The sequence below is a fragment of the Stylophora pistillata genome, chromosome 12 (assembly GCF_964205215.1).
Source record: "Stylophora pistillata chromosome 12, jaStyPist1.2, whole genome shotgun sequence".
NCBI classification, from domain to species: Eukaryota; Metazoa; Cnidaria; class Anthozoa; order Scleractinia; family Pocilloporidae; genus Stylophora; species Stylophora pistillata.
Genome location: NC_142530.1, coordinates 18,881,005 through 18,902,164, shown reverse-complemented (window position 1 = coordinate 18,902,164; position 21,160 = coordinate 18,881,005). Strand labels below are relative to the sequence as shown.

Below are 21,160 nucleotides of genomic sequence, written 5' to 3'. Positions count from 1 at the left end.
CATTAATTTGCATCAAGTGGTGACACACTGCCATTCCTCAGGAGTCACTGCTGCAATACAGGTTTGACTGTATCTTGCATTCTTTTATGTTTTTTATATTCATGAAATTAAAAAAGAACTGAACCTACTTTCTGTAATAAACAACAGTCTCCTTATTATATCTATTTTAAATTTATTCACTTTCTTATTTCTAAAAATCAGAAGAGTTCACATGAAAGTTTGATATAAATCAATGTTTTCTCCTGCTCTGATTAAAATAAATTCAACTCCCAGCAAATACCCTGTGGAGGTGATAATTTTCCCAAGCAAATAAGCAAATAAAGGCAACTTTCAATATTCTTGCTATGACAAGGATTCCATGCCTTCCACTTTGCACTGAGCTTAACATTTGAGGAAGGATTGAAAGAAACAATATTTCATAGTAAAACGTACACAATTGCCATTAATAATAAAGAAACTTGGGGATTTTGCTCAACAAGAAATGAGAACCAGCATTTAGTGGGTTTGTGGAAAAAAATGCCTCTAGAATGTACATGATATTGTGCCCTACTTTTGGTTCACAATTGAGGTGTGTAGTCAGCTTGCAGAACAAGTGTTATTTTGGTGCGTAAGTGTCTGGCATTTTCTTAGTGAAAAATATACTGCTGTATTTGACTCTTGCAGGAGTGGAAGGCTTGGGAGAGAAAAAAATTTGTATCAAGGGGGTGAGCTGAATGGTCACAGCGAAGGAGAGGGATAGGGATGGGGCAGTAGAAATTTCTTGTGACCTCCCCCTACCATACAATCTAGCTGTAAGTCAACGAAATGGTTGTTCACTTGCCCCAATAAGGCATCTGTGCAGTAGGTTTAGTGAGTAGCATGTCTGATGTTGCATTGAAAAGCAAACATTCCAAAGAAAAAGTAATGAGCAATAAAGTGTCAGTTGTGGGATGTTGGTTGATTAAATAGTAAATTCTCAGAGCTTGAATCCAAAGAAATACGAGACAGATAGTGCTGACAAAATATATTGAAATATATTGATCTCTGTCTTTCTTCATATGACGCGGGCCTTGCTCCTTGAGGTTTAGGTATGTTTTGTATGGAAGCGTAAAATGTACAAACAAATATTGAAATAAACATTGCCTAAGTGTGATTTTGTTTGAATTTTTGCTGTGCTTTTTCTTCCTGAGCAAATGTTATAGTTATTTTCTTTCATTTGGGAACAGTTTTATGATAGTGATTGATGATAATAGGTATGTACAAGCGACAGAAGATGGTCCAAACAAAGAAAACAGAAACGACTCTCTGAGTTTGTTGTGCTACAAACACAGTTGGCTTTGTTTCCCGGCTTTCGAGTAAACAAGTCATTCTTATCCTTAATAAAGCGAAATCTCTTGATATATACTAAGTCCTTTATTAACCAACCTTGTTCGGTAAAGATTACTGGATATTAGCCTCGTTCTATTTTTGCATTTTTTATTGACTTCGAGTTCGTCTCGGTCCATAAAAATGCAAAAAGCAATAACTCGGCCAATGTCCAGCCATCTTGACCTCGCGCTTGGTTAATAACGCAAGCCATAGATATTGCATCAATCAACGAGAAAAGTCGATGAAATGCATGTCGCTTCTTTTATGTAGTTTCATTGACTTCATACAAGTTTAGAATTGAAGTCAATCGTTTACTTTTCCTCGGAACATGTGTTCACGACCTCATCATAATGAGTTTCGCTGCCTCCGCGATGAGGCAAGGATTGCGTCTTTCTCAGAAATGCTGTCACGTGTGTTGTCGTTTTACGTCATCTGTGGGAGGTCGGGGAATCCCCGCATAAAGGGTAACGCATGAGAAGTTGCTGCTGGCGGTTTTCTGAGGCGGACGATGAAGGACAAATACTATTCAGTGGCAGCATGGAGTAAAGTGCTAGTGAGATCATTTTGGGGCATAAATGCATCCGTAAAAGCCATCTTTTAACCGGCATGCTGTCAAGGTTTCCATAGCGTAGACTTGGTTCGAACCTCTTCTCCCGAGGCAAGGTGGTGTGGAAAAATGGTAGGTTTTACGTGTGCGTGTTATATTTTTGTTTTTGATGCTTTCGATGTTTTTACTTAGGAGTGACAAGCATCCCATATCTCCTTACAATATCCCCCCCCCCCCTGAATTATACATTAAGGTCACGAGAATAAAGAAAATGATCACCCACTGATGAAGCTCTTGATTGCTAAACAAGAAGAATTCGGATATGGATAGAGAAGTAAGGAAGTAAGTAGTGAGTAAGTAAAAGCTTTTTTTACACAGGGTAGCTCATTCAGCTCCAAGGCTGGTCTCCTTAGGGGGCCTGTAGCTTAAAAAAAAATTGATCAACACTTGCAATTTTCATAAACTATCACATTCAGAAGGAGCCAGATAAAAATACAACAATAGAATTAAAGAAATTAAGAGCTAAACAATACAATACAAAATCACCTTTAAGGGTGGAAAAGAACTACATTTATTATCCAACTGCACTCCGTAAAGTACAAATAACGCCATAGACAAGTAAAAATATCACGCGGTATTTGTACTCCAGAACGGGTTAGACTGGTTTTCTGGCGTCGCGCAAGCGAAGAATTGAATTGAAGTTACAAAAAGAAAAAATGGCGGACAATTTGAATCATATTTCTGACGACGAAGAGTCGGAATGGCTGGCAAATATAGATCCAAGTTCATTAGATGAATCGAACGAAGAAAAACAGCTAGACGATCTGGAAATTTCTTCATTTATCGAAGAAAATAGAATCAGCAACACGACAACGCGCCAATTCCGTTCCGCTTCGCATACTTCTGTCACGCACTCCTCGTAAACAAACATCGGCGAAATTCGCCCGCACTGAAATAACAATTTGGCGTGTTGGATAATAAATAACTTATTGAATTTTTTGTTGTGTAGTATCGCTGAGTATCTTTACTCGTTATTTGTATTTTGACGAGCCCGTAAGGCTCGTTAAAATACCGCACAACTCGTAAAAGTACTCAGCGATACTACACAACAAAAAGTCCGATAAGATAGATGTATTACAAGGAAAAAAACCTTTGTCCGAAAAACCTTGTTTAACTTCCGCCAGTGAGCAAGACAGCATTTCTCCTTACAGTATCAATGCAATACGAAGCAGACATGTGATGAGAATAAAGAAAAATATCAATAGGGGGTTTATTAGTTGATCCAATATCAATTTCTCCAAACTAATATCGTAAGAAGTGTATGGCGGACAGTAAGGAGAATTTCTTATGAGATCTTGGGTGTGAAAGGGTTGAACTGTGACGTACTTCCGGAAGCGACTTTTGCTTGGTTTGGAGAAAAAAAAAAAACAAGACAAGAGTTTAACATTTGGCTTTCTGATGAGTAACTCGTAGAACTGACAGCTGTAAATGTAACAATAAAAGCACAGATCGAATTAAAAAATGTTTCCAACTCAGTACTGAATGACGCTCGAGAATTTTGTTAATACTTTTATTATCTTTGCCAGCTCCCTTATGCTCTGATTGCTGTGTTGCATTGCACGGGAGATAAATCCATCATGGGAACGTTTAAGAATGGAAGGTAAGCTAAATTGTCTCTTTGTATTGTTTCTATACTCTGGTTAGTACCATGCTGTACAATTTCCGCCGCGTAACAGATCCCGTAGGGCTTAATATAGAGCGCAGCTTTGAGGCAGTTCCGCAATTCTGTAATAAATGCCGTAGAGAATTTACGCGTAAGGGTCAAGTGGGGCGCAAAAATTGTTCTCAGTACATTATCCAGCACGAGGTGGTGAGACAAGCTTTATCACCCGGAGGGTGTTACTTTGATGAAACTCTAAGTTTTCGTAAATAACTAAAGGGAAAATATGTGGCAGCTAGTTTGGCCGTTGTATGATTACTCTCCAACGTCCAAGTTTTATTTCAGACAAAATAATGGTATTTTAAATTTTGAAAGAGTAGGGTCAATGCTGACTGACTTGTACCAAAGTTTAAATTGAGAGCAATGACGGTCAATCCTTTTTTTAGATTAAGTTTTGCAGGTTCTTGGTTAGTGGATTCAATTTTAAAAAAAGGCGAGCGAAAATGCGTCACTTTTTCTCTCGTTCGCCACAAACAAACAAACAAACAAACAAACGTTCCGACGAAGAGCTAACGCTCGAAACGTCAGCTTTTGTAATCATTACGGTGGCCAATTTACCATTTCAGCTTTGTTGATATATCCAAACAAACTGAGAGCATGGAATAGCTAGAACATTTATCAACTTTTATTATTCGATACTGTTTTGACAATTTCTTTTTGGCTTTTCTAGTTTTTCATTGAAATCCATTTAATTGTCGTCCTGTTGTTTTCATCCCTAGGGTGATGCAAGGTGTAGCGTGGCTTTTATCCGTTGTTATAGGGATTAACTTGTTTTTTTGTCGCAGAGTACGTGGTGAGTTGTGATTTGACCCATCTCTACGATGTTAATCAGTTTACCTTTACGACTTGCGTAATCATCTTAACTTCCATGCAAACGTAAGAGAAGTCCGCTTATTTCGAATTATTTGCACTAAATGACCTTGTTTTTTTCCTACAATGTTTTTAAAATTGTGGAAAAAATGTATCAAATAGGAAGCCAACTTTGAAATTTGTAAGCTCTAAGCCCTATTCCTGCTCGAAGATCAGTCGGGTTTCGTTTTGAAAAACATGAGAGTTTAATATGATATTTGTTTTAGATCTTTGCTCGTGGAATGTCCGTCGCTCTAATGCTTCTCTGCTGTCATTTTCTTTGTTGTCGTTCAGTCCGAAATACAACGCAACGCGGGCTACTATTTTCTAGTTGGATTGTACCTTCTTTTCTGCGTCACTTTTCTTTCGTTATTGGTAAGTATCCTGTGCTTGGATTTCTATGCCCAGGTTTTAAACTGAGGTTCAGTTTTCAATTTCTTATTTATCCTTATCGATTTTAGTCTCCTACACCACTGCTGCATGTTCTTTTCAGGTGACGCGCACTCTACCCCACCGGCGTCTGCTTTAATCGGAGCCACATTCCTTTCTTTAAATGTAGCCAATCAGAATGCGGTTCATATTTTTTTGAGTCAGGCGCGCCAAGACTACTTGTCCAATCGCAGCTCGTATTTTATCGGGTACCATAATTTCCGGCCGATGGTGGGGGAGAGTGTACAGATAGATAGATAGACAGATAGATACTTTGTTGGTAAATACTTCGCAGCATGAACTGAATTGCGTGTTCAGAGATATAAAATAAAAATTACTATGTACATGTATACATCTTATTATTACAAAAATACATAATTCGTCGTAAGAGGGAACTTGTACATTATTTGTGGCTGTTGACTGTTCTGGCCGAAGCAATAAAAAAACTGTTTTTAATTCTATTTGTCTTGCAAAGTGGCAAAGCAAAGGTACGCTCGTGCCTTAACCTATGAGAGCTTACATAGCGGGGTGGTAAAAGTTTGCTTAATTTGTACCGAGGATCGTTCATTATATTGCGAAATGTTGCTGTAGACATATTTTCATCGTGGTCTTTCACAGCTGAAAGATTCATAATAGCTAAGGCCTGTTCGTTTTGCATACGAGGACAAATGATTCTCATGGATCTTACCTGAATACGTTCTAGTTCTTTACATTGCGTGACGAGACCAAATAACGGCTGCGAAGAAGACTTCATCAATTTGAGTCGCCCATCGTCTGCAGTTTGGCCTTTTAACCACACTTATCCGGTAAAAACAATTACCAATATATTATGGGAAGCCTAATAAATAACAGTCTCCGTTAGGGAGATTTAATGATGTACCCACTCAACCACGCCCCCCTGAAGAAGAGATCTCTCCCATCGTCCATCTCTCAGTTTCAACCGGATGACTTGGTGTAGCGGGAACGTCATAAATGACGACTCCCCGTTTTCAATTTCTTGTGGATGAGAGGAAATAATTCAAATGTACAACAGCAAATTTTTTTTTTTACTTTTACGTTAGGAGAAAGGAAAGTTTAATAAGAATGCGAATGGACAGGGCCTGAAAATATATTGATAATAATAAAGGATTTGTGATCTGTTATTTTAGGTTTATTTTGCACTTGGGTTCACCTTCTTGGATTTCATCAAGGTATGAAATGGTGTTTGATATTCCATTAACTAGAAAGTTAATTTACCTATTTTTTTAAGATCTACTGGAATATAATTCTGGTATTAAAACGATAGTCACTATTTTTATTCATAAGCTATGAATACAGGCCTTAAATCACTGAGATTACTTCTCTGAGAATTTGAGCCTGTACGTTCTACTGGCCAGCAGCACGGCGTAAATTGTGGTACCTTAACAAGCTTTTGATAAGAACGACAGACGAACTGCTCCTGTTCATGTGCCATTTCGTTTGTTTTGAGTATTAAAGAAAAGAGGTTATACCCATGTAAGACACCTCGACTTATTGGCGAGTGTGGTTAGTTCTTCTGAAAGGTAACCTGGTTATAACAACCTGAGAACATACGCCGATCGTTGCGCCGAGCCATCACAGCGTTGGCAGATGTGCTGAAATTTCACTGGTTTGTTCCTCTTCCTTTTCCCTCCCCCAACTCCCCTCATTACCGAAAGGATACGCTGACTTCAACATGCGCGATTTCTAAATGAACGACGATATTTAACAGAGAATAAGTAGGAAAAGAGTACCCTTCAAATTTTAATTTGTTTTTATTCTGGTTTTGGCAGTTTTTGAAAAGACCTGATGCGATTCAATACAGTATTCAAGAAGACGATAATACTATTTCCAATGGCATCTCACACTGACGTTGTTCCTAGTTTATTTGGCTCGGGGGGGGGGGGGGGGGGGGACGAAGCGTGTAACTCAATCAGAAGGCCTTGTCGTGCATTGTTATTTAATGTTATTTCATTATGAAGCCAGGCAATATTTTAAGATTAAAAGTAAGAGAGAGATTTTAAAGACCATGTTAGGTAATGCTATAATAATTGGTATTAACAGCTTTGAGAAAAACAAGGAAAAAACACATACTTAATTGAATATTAAATGAGATATTTTTTAAGGAAGTAACAAGAAGGACAAACTTACCCACAAATGTTGCCTTGATTTTGAATCCTTCTTCCAGTCCTTGATCGTGAAGGCTACCGTGAGAAAATGCATTCTTAGCCGTTAAGATAAAGTGCAATTTAATTTTTTTTAATAAATTCTAATGTATACTGAATAAAGTTTATTCACGAAAGAGCTCAAAATGTTCAAACAGCAATACGTTAATTGGGCTTCTTCTTTGGGACGCCCATCCGAGAGGGGAGAGTGTTGGGGGGCACAAGTTTGGTCATGGAATTATTTTCCATTCATGTTTAGGTCAGTGGATGGGTGAATACAAAATATACGGACATTAAAAGGGTGCGAGAGAGCTGGTTTTAATCCTTCAAAAACGTTTGCATTCTCATTTATCATTCCGCCGTGGAAAGGAAATCTTGCAAGGGACACAAGTTTGGTCCCGGAGAAATGTTTATAAAACGTTTGCACTTGTAACTCTCTCGAAAGGACACTTCTATGTTGGGGGAATTTGTTACTGGAACCTAATCTCTTACCCAGACCTTCCACGGCCAAGCAGTTGCACAGTTCAGTTACAGTTACACGGTAAAACCTGAGTACTAGATCAGGGGATACCTTCATTCGCAAATTTTTGTCACCTTTATTCAGGGGAAAAGGAAACATTTTCTGGATCCGAAAGCCCGATTTTAATTTCCTGACACGTTAACCAATCAACATGTCACTGACGATTGAGTGAGCACTTCACGCGATACAGTAGTTTTGTGTGAATGTTCAACTAGTTGTTCCAATTTGCGAAATCTACTCGGAGCACCGTCTATTTTCAATTGCTTGATCCAATATATCAACAAGACAAGACAGGGACGGGGCTACTCCTTGTCGAGGATTTAAACATGGATGACACGCCAAAGCGGTTCGGTCTTCTGACCAGTCGCACTCTCGACTTAGTTCGACTTCTAAATGAAAACATGCCCATTTGATGTTGTTTAAATACGCTGAAGTTTTTAATTTTGAAAGCTCTTGATTATAAGCTGAACCCCCTCTTTGGCTAAAAGTTCGCCTAACTCTAGCTTTAATTTATGTAAACATCGCTCGGCTTATAGCTGAATAAATATGGTAAATCGACCTGATGTACTTGTGAGAGTGGAGTGCTTAATAAAAAATAAGTTTGGTTTTGGACACATTAGCTAAGTGATTAGAATAATGCGTCCAGCGTATTGCAAGGTCATTTTTTTAGAGTCAGACAAACACCAACCAATCTCTATTTGCCTGCGTCCTGAAAATGTCTCCTTTAGGAAGTTTTACTGTTCTTAAAAAATTTCCACAACAATCAGAGTCAATGAGCTGCATCAGAGCTGTTTAGGTAATAAATTTATAATCAAAGTAAAGCACCAATAATTTTCCTGGAACAGTTTATCGTAGCACGGAGTCACATCACATACATAGACCCCTTCTCAATCCTGTTAACGCGCCTGCTTATTAAGACTAGGTTTACACAAGAGGAATTTGTTCCGGATTCGTGATGAATTCTAAACGTTTTAGTACCGGATTGATTTTGCCGTTTACACGAAAGTAGACGAATCCGAAATAAAAAATCCCTGGTTTGGTCGTGTCTCCGGAGATTTTGAATCCGGAATTTAAAATGGGAACTTTGAATCCGATAACTTTTGAATCTGGAAAGTTTTGTCGTGTAAGCGCTTTTTTTTCTCGAATCCGGATATTATTTCCGCATGCAATCTTTTGAGTTTGCGGTGAAACCAAAATGGAGGATCTAACATTGTTGGCGGTCTCCGGTTGCCTAATCTTTTTGCAGGTTCAGGCGAAATTTTATCATGTGTACCACATCGCAGTATTTCTGAGGAAACGCAAATTATTATTGCAAGGAAGTTTAGCGTCAGCCACACTTAATCTCCGACGACGTGGATGACTTGGCATCTGTCCAACTCAAATTTGCCTCAGTGGCATCTGGATCTACTCTAGCCTTTTTTGGGGAGGCATTTTCACTTTGTCGATCGAACAACGAAACAACACTAGGCTTGGTAACCATTCCATTTCAAATGTTCCCGGAGTTGTCGTTGATTGAAAACGGTCAGGAATCCGAATATCCTTTCGGCGTAAACGCCTACGAATCCGAATACTTCAAAATTGATGAATCCGGAAACATTTACATATCTGGAAAACTCTCCTCTAGTGTAAACCTAGTGTAAGCCTCCCGGTTAGCTCAATGGATAGATCGCTGGACTGTAGTGCGGGAGGTCGAGGGTTCAAGCCCCGGCCGGACCAACACGCAAGGTCTTAATTTAATTGAGAAGAATAACTACCTTTCTATAACATCAAGAAATATTTAGATATTCTAGTCTTCTCGGATAGGGACGAATAAATGGAGGTCCCGTCTCCTGCAGGGTTGGGGCAGGAGACGTTAATTTCCCACACACGAGATTACTGTGTGATGGATGTCCTCCCCTGGGGTGGGATGGGTGGGTTAGGACAGCAGGTCCACATCAGCTTTTACAGCTGCCAATTAATCAACCTGCTGAAACAAATAAATGAACTTCAACTAGTCTAAAATGAGCCATGTGTACTTTTGTTTTGTTTTTTTATTTTATTCTTTTCAACCCTTTGAAGTGATTAACATTTAACTTCTCCTTTCAATCATACTCTTGAATCAAACATTAAGGTCACGTGAATAAAGGAAATGATCCCAACTTGATGAAGCTCTAACTACTAAGTGTACTCGAAGATGAAGACTCTTTCACTGAGGTTCGCAAAATCATCTCTAAGCTAAATAAAAATGTCAAGTAGTAGTAGAAGTTGGGGGAAGGGAAGAGAGAGAAACAAACAAACAAGCAAAATATCATCTATTAAATCACATTCTTCTCTTACTTTTCTTTTTATTTTACTAATATTGATAGTAATAAGCTAACGATAGACTGTAGCTATTGACGGACTGGCCCGCCTAGATTAGCATAGCTAGATGCGGGCCAGTCCGACTTTAAATGTATGTTTTTATGTAGTAACAACAAATATAAATAAATGATGATCATGATAACGAGCTCTTGATTGTTGAACCAAATTCTTCTTGTAAGTACCTAAGGAAATATATGGAAAACGGTATGGAGAATACCCACACTGATGTTAGGGTGTTGAAAGTTCAGTTGCAGCTAACTTGCAAAGATCGTTGCTTTACTTTATTCTAGGTTTTATTTCTGTTGATAACAAAGAGAAACCCAGCCTCGAATAGGAAATAATGTTACACTTCAATAATAATACGCTTGAAGAAAGAAGTAATTGAAAGTCACAGAGTATTTAATTTCACTTTCCCAAAATTAAAAAAAAAAAGACACTACGATCTCAACGGTCCCAAGTAGATACCTAACGAGAAAAAGAATATTCCTCGGCCATGAAGCATCATATAGAGGTTATTACATGGCCGGTTGGGGATACGAATTTAACTTCGAGTGCTGTGTCTCTCACGAGTTCGCTTCGCTCATTAGTAAGAGATACTTTCAGTGCGGGAAGATAGAATTTGTATCCCCAAATGGCCATGTAATGTCTTGTTTATTTTATAGATACTGATGAAATTTCCACATAAAACGAAACTTTTTTTTAATTCATCATCAAAATAGCAAAATAGTGCAATTTGAGTAGTCACCTATCGAAAATGCTTCTCACAAAAATGCTATGAAACTCGGATACAAAGTTATAAAGGAGAAATAAAGACAATGATACTTATATTTTCTGTTCTAAAAGTTCAACATTGTAATGAAGAAGAGAAAAAATGTGTAATAAGTCTCTTGTGATTGGCTTATCATGTTAGTAACTATGGCGACACCAATATCCTCACACGTGATAGATGAAAATAGTATCTTCACCGCGCGTAATGAAGATATGAGTTTTTAGTAAAGGAAAAATCTTGGTATTTCATCAGTATCTATATAATAAATAAAGTTTAATTGTAAGATTTTGATGTTCGAAAACAAACTTTTCCAATTTCTCAGAGCGTTCCTGCCGAAATGGGATAAGCGGTTAGAACTCAGTAGAAGAGACGGTTCATGATATGGACGTTTAACTTGCTGCTCGTGAGGAAAAAAATAGCAGTGTTATTTTAAAAATAAGCCTAAACTAATTGTGCTGTGCGGAGATGACGCGACAAACAATGTAGCGGCTTCCTTGATAAAACAAAAGGCTGAGTGAAACAATGACGTGAAAAGAACAAATGCTGGTGGACGAACAAGGGGAGCTAATGAGATATCTATTGTTTACGTCCACCAACATGGCGGCAGTTCAGAAATAGGTGCAGACCACCTATTTCTGAACTGAGTCATTCCCAGTGGGCAAACTTTGATGTTTATATTTCATACAAATGAATCAAGATTTTGAAAGATATTCTGGAACGTGCACTGAAAAATAGATAGGAAAAGATGTACTTTCATCGTAACCTAGTAGCTTAAAGGAAGATGGCCTAGGAATGCCATAAGAAAATTGTGTGGTACCTTGTTAGTTTCCCGTTATTTATTATGTTATTTCATTTTATTTTTAAACTTAAAAGGAAAAAAAATTATATCGAGATACTTTAAATCAAACATTGAAATAAAAATTTTTAATAAATAGTTAAATGAAACGAAAATAATCTTATCTTAGCCTAGTAGTGCCATAAGGTTTTTCTTAAAAAAAAAAAAAAAAAAAAAAAATTTCGGTCGTGGCCTATCGATGCCATAGCCCACATTCCTCCTCGGTGATCTTTTGCGTGGCTCCTAAGCGATGTGTGATTGAAGGATTTTCATTGCGTTGTTACACGATTTCCTCATGTCGGGTAAACGTAAGCCATGGGACGACTAAAAGGAACGCCAAGGAAAGAGACAGGTAGGTACAAAGAGCGATAAAGCTGGCCCCAGGGGATCTGAAGGCACCTTCTCTGTGCAGAGACTATCGGCAAACGCTCAAGGCAAGTGCCAAAAGTACAACCGCATTGGGCCTTTAACCCTCGTGCCATTCGACAAAGAACCGACTTTAAAGAATATCAAGGGGGCCTGTAAGTCGCATTTTGGAACAAATTGCGAATGTGATGTCCTCGCGGGCGAACGCGGGCCCTCGTACACGCATGAAAGTCAGATCAAAGACTGGTCGAAGGTCATTCACATCAGATTTCTGGAATATGAGCAGTCGCAAAAAGCCGAGCAACCAGTCTTCGTCCGGCCATTACATAAAAGTAAGCCAAAAAAAATATGAGTCACTGTTACACCCTGTTTACATCAAAATTATTCTTTAAAAATAAATAAGCATTCGCTGCATGTCCAGGTTCAACATCATTTCTGTCTGGAATGTGTCTTTCACATTCTCTTCTGAACCCAGCCTCCAAATAGTAACTTGTCCCTTCCAACACACCTGAGAGCTCTGCTGTTTCCTGGAGTTGTTGTTCGGTTACTGTGAGGCCACATTTTTCCCCTCCATAATTCTGCAGATACATGTAAATGTGCTCTGGTACTCCATCAGGAAGTTCTTTAGCCTTCTGCTTACGCATGCGATGATTGTTCCACACAGATACACTAAAGGTATCTAGTTCTTTCTGAAGCACGGGAATGTACACATATGCAAGTAGGTTCCTTCAGAGTAAACAGGAAAAACTCACTTTGATAGGTGCAAGTCATTTATTTTTCTGAAAAGACTTTGACACAAGAACATCCTTTTTATGACCTCTCAAAGAAACACTGCACCTATTAATTATTTTGTAGCCAAACAGATTGTGAAAAAATGCAAAATTGTCTACAAAACAAAAGTTTTCAATCGCAAAACATAAGAATATTGTTTGTATTTACATCTTCAATATCCACTTCATAATTCGTGAACTTAATGTCAAAGTACTGCATCCTGCGTGCTAATGTTCGCTCACTCCATGCATACATTGGCTATTTCGATTCTATGAAGTCTAAAATCTCACTTTTTTTCCATTTTTTCCGGACGTACTTTGATAAGTCACCTTTAAGCGTTTGATCGTGCATCCAGTCGCCATTCCTGATTTGATTTCCCGCCATCTTGGCAGAAAACATCATGACCCAAGTGCATTGTGGGCTATGGCATCAATAGGCCACGACCGAAATTTTTTTTTTTAAGAAAAATTAAACCTTATGGCACTGCTAGGCTAAGATAAGATTATTTTCGTTTCATTTAACAATTTATTAAAAATTTTTATTTCAATTTTTGATTTAAAGTATCTCGATATAATTTTTTTTCGTTTAAAGTTTAAAAATAAAATGAAATAACATAATAAATAACGGGAAACTAACAAGGTACTACACAATTTTCTTATGGCATTCCTAGGCCACCATACATCTGTTTTCGTTGAAAAAAACACTCATTATTATTGACGTGATTTATTTAGAAGGGTCAACAGTCTCCTTATGTTGAGTCAGTATTGGACATGTTTTGAAATCGGGTTTAGATACGAAAGATATTGATATCATTCCGGTCGAATCTAATCAACATGCCATACAAAGTAAACTGAGATCCACATTGGTTTGAAAACCTTTTCGCAGTTACTTATGTCTGGTTTTATCAACTGGAGCCGAATACATAAAGAGTGTTTGAGCCTGAGGCGAAATAAGATGACAATAAATATTGAGTTTGCCTGAGCTCGGCTTGGTTTCCAATTTTATTGGAGAGTGTTTTCTTTCATTGATCCGGTCGTTATTTTTTCATCATTCTCCAGGTGTTACGCTGTAAAAGAACTAGCAATGAAGTTGAAACGACTTCCAACCTCGTTATTGTTTAAGACAAGCTTAACTACAAATTTTTGAAATTATTGCTACTGGGGTTCGTTATTGTTTTTTCCCTTGATGGCGGTACGATTGGTTAAAATTGATAGATCGCCTGTTTCCGCCTTTAGCTTTTATGAACCACTGAACTAGAACTTTGACCTAAATTGAAAAGCTGAATTTTGGAGAACCGCATGTTCATTCTGTTCAAACCCTGTTGCACTGCGTAACGTAGCGTCACTTAAGAAAAAAGGATTCAAGAAATGTCTTCGATTGCAACTGCTGCTGTGTTTAAATCCACTATTGGCTCGCTCGTAGAAAAAGGCAGAGATGAGTTCGCGAAAAAACTCAAAGATGGCGATGTAACAGACGGAAAATTCCACCCCTTGATCGTAAGTGAAATCGACGACATCATGAAGTCAAAGTTGAACGCATCATCAGAGGAAGATTTGAAAACAAGTATCAGCTTCTTCAAGGAAGGAATGGCGTTCTTGTTTGGAGTAACAGAGTCTACAAGCGAGTGTGGTGCGGTAACAGGAGAGGCGGCCTGTGATGGACGTGATGCGGAAGCATTTTCTCTTATTAAAGGAGTTAGTAGATTGGAGGTTAGTTGCCTGGATAGATCAGCTACGACAAAGCTTTCCGCTGCAAAGGAAATATTCGAAAATGCTCGAGGACTAGCTACTAAAGCTTTTAAAAACGAAGATCTGAAAATATCTGACCGCATTCTGGCCATGAAGTATCTAGTTATGGCGACCATACTAAAGAGAATAGACAATCCTGCTCATGCAGGGAATAGGTAGAAAAAAAAGAGTACCTGTGAAATTGTAATTTGTTTTAATTTTGTTTCTGGCAGTTTTTGAAAAGACCTGATTCTATTCAATACGAAGTTCAAGAAGATGATCGTACTGTTTCCAATGGCATCTCGCACTGACGTTGATGCGAGATTCTTTGGCTGGGGGGGGGGGGGGGACGAAGCTATCAACTGTTTAATGCAATCACAAGGCTTTGTTGCGCCTTGTTGTTTAATGTTATTTCACGATAAAGTTAGGCAATTTTTTAAGATTAAAAGTCAGAGAGAGATTTTATAGACCATGTTAGGTAGTGCTATAAATAATATGAACAGCTTTGCTACAAATAATGAAAAAAACAATGCTTAATTGAACAGTGAATAGGATATTTTTTTAACTAAGTGACAGGAAGGACAAAATTACCGACAACTGTTACCTTGATTTCGAATCCTTCTACCGGTCCTTGATCGTGAAGATTACTGTAAGAAGATCCGTTCTTGGAAAGAATGACTTAGCCGTCAAGACAAGGGGAAATATGTTTTTTAATAAATTCTAACGTATGCTGAATAAAGGCTATTCACGAAAGAGCTCAAATGTTCAAACTACTTTACCTTTGGGACTTCTTTGAGACACCTATCCGAGAGGGGAAAGGGTGAGGGGGAGGAATGGTTTGCACAAGTTCGGTCTTGGAAGAATTTTCATTTCATGTAAAGTTAGTAGATGGATACCTCTGTGTTGAATAAAAGAACGTTCCATTTTCCTCAAGCAAAATTGGGTGAATGCTAATTATACAGATATTTTTTTAAATTAAGGGTTCAAGAGATTTGGTTTTCGTCCTGTAAAAACATTTGCATTTGATTTACCATTCTGCCGTGGAAAGGACACCATTGATCTGAGAACACCTTCATTCAGGGAAAACAAGTTTGGTCCCGGAGAAATGTTTATAACACGTTTGTATTTCAGTAAATGATTTGAACCCGGGAGTAACGTGTGAGGGTGTAGTCTGATCGTCCGGGTGAGTGTAGTCCTGAGAAGGACTGTTGTCGGTGGTAGTGACTGACATTTCGACAACCTGTGCGGAAGTCACTTGACTCTGATGATCACTTCCGCACAGGTTGTCGAAACGTCAGTCACTACCACCGACAACAGTCCTTCTCAGGACTACACTCACCCGGACGATCAGACTACACCTTCACACCTTTGTATTTGTTAGTCTATCGAAACGACACTTCTGTTAAACGACACTTCTGTTAAGGAGAAACCTGACCTTGTACGCAGACCTTCCACGGCCAAGCGATTGCACATTTCATTTACAATTACACGGTATAACCTGGGAACGAGATTAGGAGATACCTTCATTTACCTTCACTCACAAATTTTTGTCACCTTTATTCAAGGGAAAAGGAAAAATTTTCTGGGTCCGAACGCCTGCCTTAAATTTCCATGAACAGGACACCCCAACCAATCAAAATGTCACTAACGATTGAGTGAACACTTCAGCAAACGTGATACAGTAGTTTTGCCGGTGTAAAGGTACATCTAGTTGTTCCGATTTGCGAATTCTACCCAAAGCACCGTATATTTTTAATTGCTTGTTCTTATATAACAACAAGAGAAGACAGGGACGGGGCTACTCCTTGTCGAGGATGTAAACATGGATGAGATGCCAAAGCGGTTTGGACTTTTGTCCAGTGGCACTCTCGACTTTGTTCGGCTTCTAAATGAAAACATGCCCATTCAGTGTTGTTTAAATACGCTAAAGTTTTTATTTTTGAAAACTTTTGATTAAAATGTGAACCTCCTCTTTGGCTGATATTTCGCTGGACTCTAGCTCTAATTTATGTTAAAATCGCTCAGCTTATAGCTGAATAAACATGGTCAATCGATCTGATGTACTTTTGAGAGTGCAGTGCTTAATAAAAAATAATTTTGGCTTTGGACACATTAGCTAGGTGTTCGGAATAACGCGTCCGGCGTATTCCAAGCCATTTTCAGAGTCAGACAAACACCAACCAATCTCTGGGTACTGAAAATGTCTCCTTTAGAAGGTTTTACTGTTCTTAAAATATTTCCACAACAATCAGAGTCAATGAGCTGCGTCAGAGCTGTTTGGGTAATAAATTTATAATCAAAGAAAAGCACCAATAATTTTCCTGGAACAGTTTTCCGTAGCACGGGGTCACATCACATAAATAGACCCCTTCTCAATCCTGTTAACGCGACTGCTTATTAAAAAGAGCCATGTGTACTTTTCGTCTTTTCTTTATTCCTTTTAACCCTTTGAAGAGTGATTAACTGTTAAGTTCTCCTTACAATTTTACTCTTGAATCAAATATTAAGGTCACTCGAATAAAGGAAATGATGACAACCTAATGAAGCTCTTGATTCGTATATGAGCACGATCCTTCGCAGTAAAGCACTATTTGAGCAATAGTGAAAATCAGACCTGAAAAAAATTTCAGGCCTGTACGGGATTCGAACCACTGACCTCTGCGATACTAGTGCAGCGCTCTACCAATTGAGCTAACAAGCCAACTGGGAGCAGGCCATCAAATTAATTCGACATAAACCCGTAGATGATAAATCAAACAACAACAAACATATGAAACATATGTGTGAACTGCAAGGATCGTGCATAATCTACAAATACTCAAGAAGCTAGAGTCGCTCTCCGCTATCGCCTCGAGCGACTCTTACGCTTTCGTGCGTAGCAACCTCCCGCGTGCATCCATAACTCAATTGTGTACGCTGCGGTGTTTACCATCTGTTAATTCCTTGATCCAATCTATCAACAAGAGAAGACAGGGACGGGGCTACTCCTTGTCGAGGATTTAAACATGGATGACACGCCCAAGCGGTTCGGTCTTCTGACCAGTCGCACTCTCGACTTAGTTCGACTTCTAAATGAAAACATGCCCATTTGATGTTGTTTAAATACGCTGAAGTTTTTAATTTTGAAAGCTCTTGATTATAAGCTGAACCCACTCTTTGGCTAAAATTTCGCTTAACTCTCGCTTTAATTTATGTAAGAATCGCTCAGCTTATAGCTGAATAAATATGGTAAATCGACCTAATGTACTTGTGAGAGTGGAGTGCTTAATAAAAAATAAGTTTGGTTTTGGACACATTAGCTAAGTGCTTGGAATAATGCGTCCAGCGTATTCTAAGGTCATTTTTTTAGAGTCAGACAAACACCAACCAATTTCTATTTGCCTGGGTCCTGAAAATATCTCCTTTAGGAAATTTTACTGTTCTTAAAAATTTTCCACAACAATCAGAGTCAATGAGCTGCATCAGAGCTGTTTAGGTAATAAATTTATAATCAAAGTAAAGCACCAATAATTTTCCTGGAACAGTTTTCCGTAGCACGGAGTCACATCACATACATAGACCCCTTCTCAATCCTGTTAAGACTAGGTTTACACTAAGGAAATTGTTCCGGATTCGTGATGAATCCTAAATGTTTTAGTACCGGATTGATTTTGCCGTTTAAACGAAAGTGGACGAATCCAAAATAAAAACTTCCCGGTTTGGTCGTGTCGCCGGAGATTTTGAATCTGGAATTTAAAGTGGGAACTTTGAATCCGATAACTTTTGAATCTGGAGAGTTATGTCGTGTAAGCGCTTTTTTTCTCGAATCCGGATATTATTTCCGCCTGCAATCTTTTGAGTTTGCGGTGAAACTAAAATGGAGGATCTGGTGCTAACATTGCTGGTGGTCTCCGTTTGCCTAATCTTTTTGCAGGTTCAGGCGAAAATTTTATCATGTGTACCGCAGTATTTCTGAGGAAACGCAAATTATTATTGCAAGGAAGTTCAACGTCAGCCACACTTAATCGCCGACGACGTAGATGACTTGGCATCTGTCCAACTCAAATTTGCCTCAGTGGCATCTGGATCTACTCTAGCCTTTTTTGGGGGAGGCAGTTTAACTTTGTCGATCGAACGACGAAACAACACTGGACTTGGTAATCATTCCATTTCGAATGTTCCCGGAGTTGTCGTTGTGTGTAAACTGTCAGGAATCCGAATATCCTTTCTGCGTAAACGCCTACGAATCCGAATACTCCAAAATTAATGAATCCGGAAACATTTACGAATCTGGAAAACTCTCCTCTAGTGTAAACCTAGTCTAAAAAGAGCCATGTGTCCTTTTGGTTTTTTTTTTTTATTCCTTTCAACCCTTTGAAGTGATTAACATTTAACTTCTCCTTACAATCATACTCTTGAATCAAACAGTAAGGCCACGAAAATAAAGGAAATGATCCCAACCTAATGAAGCTCTAACTACTAAGTGTACTCGAAGATGAAGACTCTTTCATTGAGGTTCGCAAAATCATCTCTAAGCTAAATTAAAATGTCAAGTAGTAGTAGAAGTAGGGGAAAGGGAAGAGAGAGAAACAAACAAACAAGCAAAATATTATCTATTAAATCACATTCTTCTCTTACTTTTCTTTTTATTTTACTAACATTGATAGTATTAAGCTAACGATAAAGTGTAGCTATTGACGGACTGGACCGCCTAGATTAGCATAGCTAGATGCGGGCCAGTTCGACTTTAAATGTATGTTTTTATGTAGTAACAACAATTATAAATAAATGATGATGATAATGATGAGCTCTTGATTGTTGAACCAAATTGTTCTTGTAAGCACCTAAGGATGATATGGAAAAAGGTATGGAGAATACCCACACTGATGTTAGGGTGTTAAAAGTTCAGTTGCAGCTAACTTGCAAAGATCGTTGCTTTACTTTATTCTAGGTTTTATTTCTGTTGATAACAAAGAGAAACCCAGCCTCAAATATAGGAAATAACGTTACACCTCAATAATAATACGCTTGAAGAAAGAAGTAATTGAAAGTCACAGAGTATTTAATTTCACTTTCCCGAAATTAAAAAAAGAAGAAACATTACGATCTCAACGGTCCCAAGTAGATACCTAACGAGAAAAAAAGAATATTCCTCGGCCATGAAGCATCCTATAGAGATTATTACATGGCCGGTTGGGGATACGAATTTAACTTCGAGTGCTGTGTCTCTCACGAGCTCGCTTCGCTCATTGGTAAGAGATACTTTCGGTGTGAGAAGATAAAATTTGTATCCCCAAGTGGCCATGTAATGTCTTGTTTATTTTATAGATACCGATGAAATTTCCACATAAAACAACTTTTTTTTTATTCATTATCAAAATAGCAAAATAGTGCAATTTGAGTAGTCACCTATCGAAAATGCTTCTCACAAAAATGCTATAAAACTCGGATACAAAGTTATAAAGGAGAAATAAAGACAATAATACTTATATTTTCGGTTCCAAAAGTTCAACATTGTAATGAAGAAGAGAAAAAATCTGTAATAAGTCTCTTGTAATTGGCTTATCATGTTAGTAACTATGGCGACACCAATATCCTCATACGCGATAGATAAAAATAGTATCTTCACTGCGCGCGATGAAGATATGAGTTTTTAGTAAAAAAAAATCCTGGTATTTCACCAGTATCTATATAATAAATAAAGTTTAATTGTAAGCATTTGATTTTGATGCTCGAAAATAAACTTTTCCAATATCTCAGAGTGTTCCTGCCGAAATGGGATCAGCGGTTAAAACTCAGTAGAAGAGACGGTCCATGATATGGACGTTTTAAACGACTTGCTGCTCGTGAGGAAAAAAATAGCAGTGTTATTTTAAAAATAAACCTAAACTCATTGTGCTGTGGGATGACACGACAAACAATCTAGCGGCTTCCTTGATATAACAAAAGGCTGAGTGAAACAATGACGAGCTATAGGTGGTTTGCAACCAATCTCTAGAGACACAGGTAACTGTGATGCCGTGACGGTGGAGTGTATTACAAGACGATTTGATTTTCAGTTCTCAACTGAGTTGATAATGTGAATTGGCCATCGTAAATAGTTTCTGAACTCTTCACGATGGGTAGCGAAGGCTAACGCTTTTTTGAAGTTAGCCATCTGTTAAAGCGAAGAAACTATGTACGGTGCCCAATTTACCTCATCAACTTAGTCGATGAAACCCAATTAATAACAGTCTCCTTGAAATGCATGAAAGCGATCCTCGCAGTAATGAATCCTACTTATGTAGTAATGGAAATATGACCTGAAAAAAATTCAGGCATGCACAGGATTTGAACCCATGACCTTTTTCTGGTGACAATTCTTGAAATATTGCTCATCGTTGACGTTTTCCTCTTTCTCTTTGTTGTAGTCTCGAGAAGTAGACAAGAAAAATCCCAAAGCAGTGAAAAAAGCAAATATGTATTATTTCATTGAATCAGGTAATAAATTTACCTAATTCGATGTTTTATATTATCGATTTATATTTTCAACCACGGAATAAGGGACATCAACATTCCACCATGATTTCATTTTTTTAGTGATGGAATACATCTTACGGCATTGTCTGAGAATCGTATCGAGGCGTGCACGAAAGATGAATACCATGTCAGTATCCTTAGTAACAGCTGTCATATCAACCAATCACACACAAGACTGAAAACAATCGTGACTTTTGCAGCCGCGTTTTCCCGCGCTTTTAACAGTTTTAACACTAGTTCTCTTTCGTTGATTATGATTTTAGCCTTTGCACTGGGTTTT

At 38.2% G+C, this 21,160-nt stretch overlaps 1 long non-coding RNA gene across 1 annotated transcript; it reads left to right on the top strand.

Moving 5' to 3' along the window:
• The first annotated feature begins 4,511 nt into the window (after positions 1-4,511).
• Positions 4,512-8,186, top strand: LOC148719093 (uncharacterized). Its single transcript, XR_015993607.1, has 2 exons — positions 4,512-6,082; positions 6,683-8,186. It is a non-coding gene; the product is annotated as an uncharacterized LOC148719093 (long non-coding RNA).
• The last annotated feature ends 12,974 nt before the right edge of the window (positions 8,187-21,160 follow it).